At 34.0% G+C, this 13,611-nt stretch overlaps 1 protein-coding gene across 1 annotated transcript in view; it reads left to right on the top strand.

Annotated features, from left to right (window-relative positions):
* Nucleotides 1-13,611, top strand: part of NEGR1 (neuronal growth regulator 1) — a 1,013,490-nt gene that overhangs the window by 15,027 nt on the left and 984,852 nt on the right. The gene's annotated exons all lie outside the window — the stretch shown is intronic.

Here is a 13,611-nt window from a genome sequence, read left to right as displayed (position 1 = left end):
ATTTGTACGATTTTATATGGGGAAATCACTGTGTAAATTATTGTTAATTTTCTTCATTTGCATTAAAATCAAGGGAATTCCAGCATATTAAAAAGCAGAGACATTACTTTGCCAACAAAGATCTCTCTAGTCAAAGCTATGGTGTTTTCAGTAGTCATGTATGGATGTGAGAGTTGGACTATAAAGAAAGCTGAGTGCCAAAGAAGTGATGCTTTTGAACTGTGGTGTTGGCGAAGACTCTTGAGAGAGTCCCTTAGACTGCAAGGAGATCAAAACATTCATTCCTAAAGGAAATCAGTCCTTAATATTCACTAGAAGAACTGATGCTGAAGCTGAAACTCCAATCCTTTGGCCACCTGATGTGAACTGACTCATTGGAAAGACACTGACACTGGGAAAGACTGAAGGCAGGGAAGAAGGGGACAACAGAGGATGAGATGGTTGGATGGCATCACCAACTGGATGGACATGAGTTTGAGCAATCTCCAGGAGTTGGTGATGGACAGGGAAGCCTGGTCTACTGTAGTCCATGGGGTTGCAAAGAGTCACACACAACTGAGAGACTGAAATGACATTAAAATCTCGATTCACTTTTCTTCTGCTTTACAAGAAGATAAATTTTTCAAATTTCTCTAAACCTTTTTGATATCCTCCTCATCTTTTCTTTTTGTTTTACTTCCAGCTACAAGTAGATGTGCACTCAGGCTTCACTGACAGCTCAGTAGGTAAAGAACCCACCTGCAATGCAGAAGACACAGGAAATAGGAGCTCGCTAGCTCTATACCTGGGTCGGGAAGATCTCCTGAAGGGGTAAATGGCAACCCACTCCAGTATTCTTTCCTGGGAAATCACATGGACAGAGGACCCTGATGGACGACAGTCCATGGGATCGCAAAGAATCAGGCCACACTCAGCGACTAAACACACACACACACACACACACACACACACACGTGCATTTAGGTTGGAATCTTAAAAACAGTGCCATACTTCTTTGAATCATTAAAAAAAAAAAAAAACTGGATCAGGAAACTGATTAAGATTAGTTACTGCTCAATAAAATTATTTAATGATAATATTCAACCTACAGGTTATGAGATAAGATTTGCAAACTCCTTGGCATCATTAATGATACAAAGTAAACAATATATTTTAGCTATTATAATTTTTATAAATATCATTAACAGTAGACTTTCATTAATTTAGGGGATTAGCTGACAGCAGCCAAAATGAAGATCCTCTGGTAATGTGCTTACTTCTATATGCTCCAGCATACTTTAGGGACTTATTTCATTACTTATTCTTTATTTCAGGTAGGTCTTCTTGCTATAGTTTCATCTTTTATGTTACTTTCTTTTCCTCATCAGTTGATTTTCCAAAATGGCTTTTCAATAATTTCCAAGTTCTATTCATTTGCTAAATGTAACTCAGTGCTATCTTTTCAGTTACCTTTATTAATTGCTCGAAATTATAAAACAAAATTTAAACACATGGAGGTATATATATCTTCATCTTTTTATACCCAAATACCTATATACATGTACATATTTACAGATTTACTTACGTCACAATTTTGTAAGACCACATAATTATTTTGCATTATTGTTGAACTTAATAAAATATGTTTGGGGAACATAAGCAGTTCTTTCTTTGCATTTTAGTTATTTTTATGCATATAAGATACCTCTATCCCACTATAGGCCTTGAAAATAAAGAATTTTTACCTTACTTGCCCTTGTATTATCTGGGGCATTGAGTGGCTTGGTGAGTGGAAAAATATTTGTGAAATAAGTAAATCAATCTATAAAAACGAATTTCTCATAATAGAGTCTTTTCCATGTTTGGTTTTTAGATATATCTACTTATGAGATACATATGCATTTTTAATTTGTGAATTTATTATAGTTTATGCTAATTAACATTTTATATACAAGTCCCTCTTGGAGTATAGGTTAAGGTGGATATGTGTCCACATCTCTGTTTCTTAGTGTTCATTTTACTGTTCTATAAATCACCAGAAATTTTGTGAGATGGGGGGACATGTTTGCCTTGTAAATATTACTGTTCAGTTCAGTTGCTCAGTTGTGTCCGACTCTTTGCAACCCCATGGACTGCAGCATGCCAGGCTTCCCTCCATCACCAACTTGGAGCTTGCTCAAACTCATGTCCATCGAGTCAGTGATGCCCTCCAACCATCTCATCCTCTGTTGTCCTCTTCTCCTCCTGCCTTCAATCTTAATATTACTGTTGTACTCCCAGAAAATATTATATCAGTAGCATTATAATGACACAATAACATGGATGGAATATAATCTCACCAAAGATCATCTCAGGAATTAATCAGTGTGTTATTTTTTAAAGTAACACTACCTAAAAATGAGAATTCTGGTATTTGGTTAAGTAAAATAATAAATATGTCATCATTGTTAAAATATATTTAATTATTTTAGTATTAATTTTTACACATTCAAAAGCCTTCAGTATAGAGTCTCTGGTTATTCAATAACAAAATTCATTACAGGAGAAGTCAAAGTATGATTATGAATGTATATTATAAATTTTGAATTGAAATTTATGCATTTCATATTACAAAATAATAATTATATATTAAAATATTGCACATATGTTTTCTTATTTAAATACTGCAACATTTATTAAGGAAGTAGGACAATTGTTAAAATTCCAATTTTACAAATGAATAAACACAAGTTTAGATGTTTAAAACTTCTTTTTGGTTATGAATGATAATTGTTTCTTTGAAATATCAAAACTTGGGCAGAAATTTAGTCTGAATTCTTGTTCAATATACTTTCTTCTTATTATTAATTGCATAGATATAAATTACTCAATGATACAAATTTTATTTTAATTTAAAGGGACTCTAGAACATTTTGGCCTCCATATTGAATGTACCTTTCATAACTGACTAGGTGATGTTTCTAATCCAGAGACTACTATTTCCTACTTTGATCTAGTCCCCATTAGTTTTTACCTGTTCCCAATGAAAAAAAATATGTGCGGAGTAAGTAATGGACACTTCTAAGAAGAAACTAAATCACATGAAGAAAGAAAAATTAGGAAAAAATAATGAAGTGAAATGACCTAATCTTTTCCCAGTATTACACTATTGTCATTCTCTCTCTCTTTTTTTTTTTCGGTTTGATGCCTTCTTTCCTTCAGTCTGTACCCCAAAAGAAGAAGGCAACAGGAGATGATACATTACTTTTAATGCCATTCGTTAGCCAATTGCACAATGGAGAAATTATCTTATCGCTTCAATTAGAGAGAAGGAGGTCAGAAGAAGATAATACTTTACAGAAAAAAGTGATTGTGTAGCGGTAGTTTGAGAAAGATAGAACAGACTATTCAAGTAAAGAGAACATCATATTCTACAAGGGTTTGTTCTTTGTCTTTTTTGCTTGTTTTGTTTTGACTAGAAAGAAGCATCACAAGCTTAAAAAACGTATATTATTTAAGGTTGTTTTTATTAAGCATATATTTAACTTTGACAATGGATTTTCCCTTACTTATTAGTTAAGGAAAAAAAAAAAAAGCAAACTACTTACACATAAAAAAGGCACATTTCTTTTGGAGAAATAAACATCCAATTTGTATAGGTAATTTCCAAAAATAAAATGAAGGACTGATCACTCTGATCAACATTCCTCCTGTGGTGTTATGGGGGAAACTGATCTATACATTATTACTACAAAATAAACTATTTCAGCTGACCTGTGTTTGATCAACACTATTTCTCCTAAAAAATTCTAACTGATGTCAGTAGCGTGCACCTTCTCTTTAATATATACATGGAAGTTTCTTCCTGTGAGTTTAATTCTGAGATTAGCAGAGTTAAAATATGAAATATTTTTTGAAAATACTCAATAAAGACTATTGGTAAAAATAGATATAGGTGGAGTAAGTAACAGATTTGTAGACAATTAAAATCTAGATGCATTCTGTATTCAGAATGCTTCATAAATGTCTGTAAATTCTCATTCCACTTTGAGGAGCAAGAAACTGAAAGTATAATCATCTTAATTGGAGCCTTACTGGGAAGGCTGGGGTGCTGCAGTCCATGGGGTCTCAAACAGTCGAACGCAACTGAGAACCTGAACAACAGCAAGCGGGATACAAGAAAGATAGTGTGGATCTTAAGCAGCAGTCATATTTGCTGTTCTGTTGTCAAAAAATTAATTTTTAGAAAGATTTTTAAATTGCAGGACTTCTCAATATTTGACATCATGATGTTGTTCATTAGCATGATGTTGTTCATTAGCATGATGATGTTACAATGTTTATTTTACCAAATATGTAGCTTTATCAAAAACATTTTATCTTGGAATTTTTTTTTTTCCTAAGTACCTCTTCAGATTGAGGCTTCCCGGGTGGATCAGAGGTAAAAGAATACAGCCTGCTAATGCAGGAGATAGGAGTTGCAGATTCAATCCCTGAGTCAGGAAGATGCCCTGGAGAACCATTCCAGTATCCTTGCCTGGAGAATCCAATGGACAGAGGAGCCTGACAGGCTACATACAGTTCTCAGCACTGCAAAGACTCAGACACTGACTCTGTGTGTGTGACTGAGCATACACACACATACACTCTTCAGATCACTATTCTGTATAACATTTGAGAAACATGTACATTAGAAGAGTTGCCTATTAAATTTTATCTTAAAAAGTGATCAAACTTAGAATGATTTTAAAAGCACATTATCTTAGGTGTCAGAATCACAATACTAGTTTCCACGTTGGTTGTGAATTTAAATGATAACTAGTAAATCTGTAAAATGGTAGTAAAGAAAAAGTTATATGTTTCCATAGCCATCTATTTACATCTATTTGTGTATTCCAGCAGTTCACTTAACATTTCAAAGCCATGTTATCTATAAAGTGAAACTGAAAGTCTCTCTCCTGTCTGACTCTTTGCAACCCCATGGACTTTACAGTCCCTGGAATTCTCCAGGCCAGAATACTGGAGTGGGTATTTCCCTTCTCCAGAGTTCTTCCCAACCCAGGATTTGAACCCAGGTCTCCCACTTTGCAAGCGGATTTTTTACCAAGTGAGCCTTCAGGGAAGCCCATCCATAGAGTGGGGGTTAATCTATACTTCACAGAATTTCTGTGAGGATAAAAGAGGAAATTACATAAAACACTTGATGCAGTGAAGGATGTAGTAAGCCACTGATGAAATTTGTTATTATTATAGTTATTGCTTCAACTTTATAATTAGCTGTTTCAGAAAATCATCTTAAATGACAAAAGAAACAAATCTACAGATGCAAAAATCACAAGGTAAAAATTCAAACAATTACTAACTACTAAGAACTGAAGGGGAGAAGGCAATGGCAACCCACTCCAGTACTCTTGCCTGGGAAATCCCATGGATGGAGGAGCCTGGTAGGCTGCAGTCCATGGGGTCACTAAGAGTCGGACACGACTGAACGACTTCACTTTCACTTTTCACTTTCATGCATTGCAGAAGGAAATGGCAACCCACTCCAGTGTTCTTGCCTGGAGAATCCCAGGGACGGGGAAGCCTGGTGGGCTGCCGTCTATGGGGTCGCACAGAGTTGGACACGACTGAAGCGACTTAGCAGCAGCAGCAGCCAGAACTGAAGAGTAAGAACAATAAAAGAGGTGACCTCTCTGAAAAAAGATAAACTTTACTTGCTTTGCAATCTCACCTAAGGAAAAATCACACAGTGAAGTCATTCAGTCCTGTCTGACTCTTTGTGACATTTTGGACTGTAGCCCAGTAGGCTCCTCTGTTCATGGAATTCTGCAGGTAAGAATACTGGGGTGGGTTACCATTTCCTTCTCCAGGGTATCTTCCCAACCCAGGGCTCGAACCTAGGTCTCCTGAATTGCAGGCAATGCTATTCTTGTATGTGGTTTTGTCTTCCCCCCTTCAGTTTTGCCTAAGGGAAAAACCACATACAAGAATAGTTTTATTTGCAGCTCGTTATTATCGATGGACATTTATTTGGCTTACCAATGATTGTGTTCTTGTAAGGATCAGTTAAATAGACAGGATACTTACTCTCTAGAAGACTATAAAGAGATGTATTCTTTCTGTGTATAAACTTCCTTTCTATGCTAAGTTTGATATGTTGGACAACTTTTCTGTGTTGCTGTGGAATATCATAAAATAATAACATTTTCTCCTCATTACAGATGAGATAAAACTCTCCCTCTGGCTTTGAGAGACAGCCTTTAAATACTAGAATCCACTACCATGGTTTAGTTGATTCTTTGATAAGTCATGAAGTATATCTTCAGTTATCACAGTCAGTCACAATGTGACTGAGTATGTATAAGAAAAAATAGGGATTTGAGGAGCAAATAGCATATGTCATTGTATAAAAGGGGACGAGGAGAGAATAGTAGTATGGAGAGGACTCTAAAGTTCTATCTAGACTCGTAACTACTTCATCCTCATCTGTTAACCATTTCTTTAGAAAGTTGGCTTTTTCCCTGTTGTATCCTCAGCACCTAGCATACTGCCTTAATTAAGTATACTGCATTGAATTAAATTGAATTGAACTGATTACTATTCATTGCTTTTTGTTTTTAATACAGTTTTCAATCGCTGATCTCATATACATGGTAAATGTTGGCATATCCTACACTGCAAACTTTGGCTTGCTCAAGTATAGTCATAAACCATTTATATACATATGTAGTCTTGTCATTGTTTGGATAACATGATTTAAAACAAGAAAACACAAACTATAAAAATATATAATGATAAAGATCTTGGATGTCAGCAGAAAAAACATTTTCATGTTTTATATGGAGATACATTTTTAAAAGAACTTGCATAATTTTCTCTTTGTTTCTCGTGATCCTCAGAAAGGCTCAATGTGAGAATTATAAAAGAAATCTAATTACCAAGGTCATGTAGCTATAAACTAAACAAACTAAAATGAGATATCCTGCCTCTTATTGCTTTATGAAACTAAAAAGTGAAGGGTTTATTTTAATGCGCAAAAATGTTAGGACTTTTAGAATTTGATAGATTATTGTCCAATTATAGGCTGTTTCTCAGTATTCATTATTCTTTTCTTTTAAGGTGGACTTCCAAAATAACTAATTACTTAGATTCTATATATTTGTATCACATTCATTACAAACTTATGATACATACAGTACTTCTGTCATAATACCCTGTGGACTTCATGGTAATTACTAATTTTATTTCATAAATGCCGATGGCTTAATTATGTGAAATTAATCTTTTTCGGGGGGTGTGTTTGTGGGCTTCCCAGGTGGCACTAGTGGTAAAGAATCTACCTGCCCAACCAGGAGATTCAAGATATATGGGTTCAGTCTCTGGATTGAGAAGATCCTCTGGAGTAGGAAATGGCAACCCCCTCCAGTATTCTTGCATGGAAAATCCCATGGACAGAGGAGCCTCGCAGTCTGTCGTCCATACGGTTGCAAATAGTTGGACATGATTGAGTGAGCGACTTACTTAATCTCTGTTTTCTTTGTGTACTCTCCTTTTTCTTGATAATACTGATAAGAACAGTGGTCCTGGGGGAAGGGGTGGGGGTCAGTGAATTCCTCAGTCTAGGCACTGATGATGTTTTGGTCTACTTAGTTCTTTATTGTGGAGGCTGGCCTGTATGTTGAAGATGTTTAGCAGTATCTTAGAGCTCTGTCCGCTTGTACCAGTAGCACACAACCCCCTGAGTTCTAACAACTGGAAAGGTCTCTACGTATTGTCAAATGTCCTTAGTCGGCGAAATAACTCTGGAATGTATTTTGTTAACTGCTTTGTCACCTAGATTTTTTGTGCATGTTCCCATTTTTGTTTTATTTATCCTTTAGTATAGATGCAGATGTCATATTTCAGTTGTATTATATCTCTATTCAAAATTTGATTAAAACAGTAGCTAAAACTAACAATTTTGTTTACACACAGAATATATATTCTAATTTTTATATGCATTTTAAATCATTGAATTTCTTTTCCTTCTGTGAACTGCAATAATGAAATAAATGTTAGGAAGCAAATTGTGTTTGATATGTATAATGAAGTACTGAAGTTAAATTGTTAGAGTAATTGAATTCAATTTTAATGTTAAATGTACATTTTCTAGCTCCTCATCGATTTAAACTAGATAAATTACATAAACAAAAGACAAATTTGTGTTCTCTACTGTTCAGAGTGGGGTAAAGGGAGAGGATCTGGCCAGCTGGTGAAGTGTTAAAATTTACAGTCAATGGCAGTGAAGACAGCCTTGTTTGGAATGTTCAGCTGGATGAGCATTGTGTCAACACTTTTCTGGTATTTCTTGATGATATCATGTTAATCTGAAGAGCACTTAGCAGATACTAATTATCATCTGGTGAACACTCTTCAGTGGGAAAGGTGAAAATCTATTCAGTAGGTATAATGCCTGCTCAATTGTTAACCTAAACTGCAAGCTACCAAGCATTAATGTTTCGGTGATAGTTTAGGTGTAAACAAAACGAATGCTGTGCATTGTTTCATACAATATATATTTCCTAGTGATAACATTACAATTTCTGTTATTTATATTTAAGAGTGGGTTAAGTAACTTAACTTTGCTTATTGCAGATCATGTTATTGTGTGATTATTATATAAAATTCAAAATACAAACTTCCAGATTGCTCTTCATATGATTTTAAGCTATTATTTCATTTTCAGAAAAAGTAATAAATATTCATTATATTTCCGTGAAAGTTTGTTTTAAAATTAATGCATATTTTGATAATCATAGTAGGCATTCTTAAATGAGCAAATTTTAAGTATCGTATGTGAGATAGAGTACATTAATACCTGTCTCAACTTCAGCTGTTTCTCTTTGTTGATTCCTTTTTCTTCCAACAATGTATCCAAAACAAGTCCCGATTTCTTGAAATTTCCGCTTCAATATCTGGACTTGGCACACGTTCGTTATGATTTTTTGGATTATTATTGACTCTGTTACCAGTATCCTGATATCCAATAAATATAGATTTTGATTAAAAATGTATGTATTGGATTAAACTTTTCCTGTACCCTTTTTCTTATATCTTCTTAGGAATAACTTAAAAATCTGTTACACTTTATCATTTTCGTTACTGCAACATAAATGTTCTTAGCTCCTCCTATGTGAACACTTATTTATTCCTGTATGAGTACTTCCTATATAACGCTTATTCCTGGCTTGTTTTTCTATATCTCCATGCTCTCTTCTGTAATTGATTGGAGAAGATTCATACTTAGCTGTGTCCCAAGATATGGCAGAAATAATTCCATATTGAAGTGAAGATGCACGCGTGTGTGCTTAGTCACTTGGTAGTGTACGACTCCTTGAGACCCCATGGGCTGTACCCTGCCAGGCTCCTCTGTTCATGGGATTTTCTAGGCAAGAATACAGGAGTTGCCATGCCCTCCTCCAGGGGATCTTCCCGACCCAGAGACGGAACCTGGGTCTCCTGTATTGCAGGTGGATTCTTTACTGTCTGAGCCACCAGGGAAGCCTGAAGTGAAGATGAGTGTTGATTTATTATTTAATCCTGTTCGGGCTTATTGTCACTCTATAAAAGTATCCTGATTCTGTAACTTAATCTGAAATTCATTGTATTACTTTATGCCTAAACTTCTGGGCATCTAGCCTAATGAGATGGAAGGATTTCCTAGAGAGTTCACAAAACATCCCAACATGAACTTTTCTATTCTTAAAGAATTTTCAAAAGAGATAGAATTAAATTCTACTATTAACGATGCTTTGTCAACAATGAGGAAGAAATAATGGATGAATTATAACCCCATATCTTAAATAACACTGTCCAATGAATTCAGTATAAATTCTGCCCGTACATTATCAGATGATTTGAGAAAAGCTCCACATTTTTGGACCTATATGAAATTTCTATAGTATTTACACTTGTCAAACTATTGCTTGAGGTAAAAGTGTTCTTTAATGAAAACAGCAAATAAATCCAATAGCAACAATAAAACAACCTGCTAATGTGTATCCCTCTTCAGCAGGCATCGCCATTTCAGTGTCCCTTAGTAATTTAATTACATTCTAGTCTTAGAAAATGCCACCTTGTCTTAAATGTGACCATTTTGTAATCAGAGGTCTGAACTGGGCGGTAGGAGGATATACCAAATACTACTAGATCTATAAATCTGTATACTATATTGTATAGATCATATACTACTTATGGAGCTGTATCTGTAGACCCTCAAATAAGCCCTCATCCTGATTAATCTGGAGTGCCTAAAGAAATATTGTTTCTTTATTAAAAATGGTCCTCCCCTACCTTCTGTCTCTCACACACACAACAGTGCCTCCTGTCTGAAAAAAAATTTTTTTAAGATAAATGTATAAAGGATTAGATGATTGGATGAGATGAGATGGTTCGATGGCATCACCTACTCAGTGGCCATGATTTTGAGCTAACTCTGGGAGATAGTGAAGGACAGGGAAGCCTGGAGTGCTGCAGTCCATGGAATCACAGAGAACTGGACATAACTTAGTGACTGAACAACAAGCAAATGTATAAACTATAGAGTCCACTCTACATAGGAATTGTAAAGTAAGATAACTTGATTCTTAATTGTGAAAGAAAAGAAATCAACAGATGTGTTACAGATATAAATTAGAATTTTAAGTAAGACTGGAGTTTATCAAATTCAAATAATGGTAGTAGGGCTTGGTACACTAATGTTTGAAGTGGTTTTTGAGTCCTGAGATGACCTTGATGTGGTAACAGTGACCACAGTAGTAACAGGACTTTTTAATAAATTCACTGAAAAAACCTAAGAGGCTAGATTGTACATATTTTTATGTAAAAATTCAGAAATGGATTTAAATAAAATATGCCTAATGTGAAAATGTGCTTTTATATAGTCAATTATTTGTAGCCAAAATATCACGATGTCTACAAAATAAAAAAAGAAATAATAATGTGCTGAAATTTTTCTAAATAAAACTCTTTTCTATAGTCAGTCATCTTTTTGAGGAAAAAATTTAATGTTTTCCTGGACTGTATCCTTTAGTACAAAGGAAAATTGTTTTGAAGAAATATTATGAGAGAAATGTTTCATTGTAGGGATATAACTAAATATATAAATAGCATATATTTTGTCTTTTATTGTATTGTTTTTGAAAATATATTTTTGTAAAATAGATATGTTGCAATTGTGTATTAATAGATTGCTAATCTGATTTTTATGACATGTAATTCATAGGACAAATAAGATCTGCATACTGCATAAAGCTTCTTTTGTTTAAAACAATCTCTTGCTTCAAAAAAAAATCAATGTGAAACTGATAAAGAAAAGACATAGTGATCAGCAATACATAATATGCCCCTTTTAAGATACAGTACAACCTTGCAAGTTAAAATATGTTCCTAGGCTACTTGTATACATTCACAAGAGAATTTCTAGTAAATAGGAGTCGATTTTAATGTCTCATTACTCTTTCCATACTTTTTCTATTTTGCCAAAGGATCTTCACATAGGCATAAGAAATCCTCTGGTGAATTCTGCTGGGGTTCCCTACAAGAAAATAATTTATGAGTTCATCAATCTTTTAGTCCCTTCAATTTATCTGGAGAGTTATGGATAGCATGCTGGGTAGCAGTACATGGAACAGATCATCTTGAAAAATAATGCCATCTCCATAATGGGGAAGTTGCTATTTCCCAGTGGGAGTGAGCTGTTTAGGCTCTATAGATATGGTCCTATTGCAGATTGCTGCTGGCAGAGAAAATCACATTCTTCTTGGTTTCCCATATTACTTTAAAAGTATTTAAGTGACTGAGACTTTAATTATGCCCAAAATAGTACATATAGTCAGTATAAAAGCCCTAATAAAAATGGACAAAAGGAAGGAATTTCATAGTTAAATGTATCATTCTCTTATTAAAACTTTCTAATGTATGAAGGTATTGCAGGATTCTAAGATTATTAAATAATGTTTTACATTGTATATGCTGTTTCTGTAGACACAGTGGCAAACAAGAAAGTTGGCTTCCTTGGTGGCTCAGATGGTAAGAATCTGTCGGCAATGCAGGATCCCTGGGTCAGAAAGATCTCATGGAGAAGGGAGTGAAAATTCACTCCAGTATTCTTGCCTGGAGAATTCCATGGACAGAGGACCTTGGCAGGCTACTGTCCGTGGAATCGCAAAGAGTTGCGCACAATTGAGTAACTAACACACACGTGCTGTGTCTGTAGACACAATGGCAAACAAGAGAATAGTCTTCATTGGCTTGTTTTGTATATTTCTTTTAGATTTGATTATTTATTACTTGAAAGTATGGATTTGTATTTCATTGTCCCTAATTAAGCAAATTAACTGGTAAATTACCAATTATTTAAACAAACTATCATTTCTCTTTTCCTGAATGTCACGATATCCATGTATATGTTGATATAAAAATCATTTTCTTCTCCCTAAGTAGAGAGAAAAATAATTAGTTGAAATTCAAAGGTAGCATATTAGTCTAGTTCTCCCAAAAAATAGAATCAGAGGAATATGTATGTGTGTGTGTATAAAATATATATACTGTACATATATGTATATCTTGTTTGAGTGTATCCATCAGTTTATCTATTGATCTGTACCCACCAATATTGCAGTCTTGAGGAGAATTCTTTATGCAATCTTTGTTCTCAATACTTTCAAACAATTGGATGAGGCCCACTCATTTTATGGCTCATCTGCTTTACTGAGTCTACTGATTTAAATTCCAATCACACTTGAAAAGTACCTTCATAGTAAACTCTGACTGACTTTAACCAAACAGCTAGACTCCATAGCCCAGCCATGTTGACACATAAGATTAACAGACTCAAGTAGTAAAAAGTAGATTTTGTCGTCTCTGATATCCATGCATATTTCCCAAGTATTGAATGGAAGATTGGGAGTATGTCTAAGAAAAGAAACCTGATATTAAAATGAATCTGACTTTTTTCTAGGAAATATGGTGTATTATTTCTTTATTATTCTTTTTTTAACCAGTACTTCTTTGCCTAAAACGGTATTTCTCCTTTTTTTTCCCCTATTTAAACTCAATTTAAACTTCAATATAAACGTTGTTTTATTTACTGTTCCATGCTCACATTAATCTCTCAACCAATGTTCACAGGTAATTATTTATATACGATAAAAGTAGCATGTTAACACAAAAATGCATATAAATGTATATACAATTAGACTGTGTTTCTTTTTGCCCTAACATATTTATTTAAGACAAATAATTAGCATGTTTTTTAAACAGAAAAGTAAGAATTCCTTTCTGTGAAGTTATTTCCCATGCTCATACATTTGTCCCTTTAATAAATGACCAGAAGTGTAATATTACAATGCATTCGGGAAATTATTATATATTTGATAAATATATTCATTTAATATATGATTCTATTTCTTCTATCAAGGTCACTAATCTATGAATTTTTATTACCTTGTGAGTTTAAATACTAGACCAAACATTGGGAACGCATGTAAGAATTAAAGATTTTAAAATTTAAAAAATAAAAAAATAAATAAAATTAAAAAAAATAAATAAAAACAGAAAAAAAAATAAATACTAGACCAGCCACTCATTAATTTATTCAACAGATATTTATTT

The sequence above is a fragment of the Capra hircus genome, chromosome 3, assembly GCF_001704415.2.
Source record: "Capra hircus breed San Clemente chromosome 3, ASM170441v1, whole genome shotgun sequence".
Lineage (NCBI taxonomy): Eukaryota > Metazoa > Chordata > Mammalia > Artiodactyla > Bovidae > Capra > Capra hircus.
Note: the sequence above shows the minus strand (reverse complement) of the source record. Positions and strands in the feature narration are given on the sequence as shown.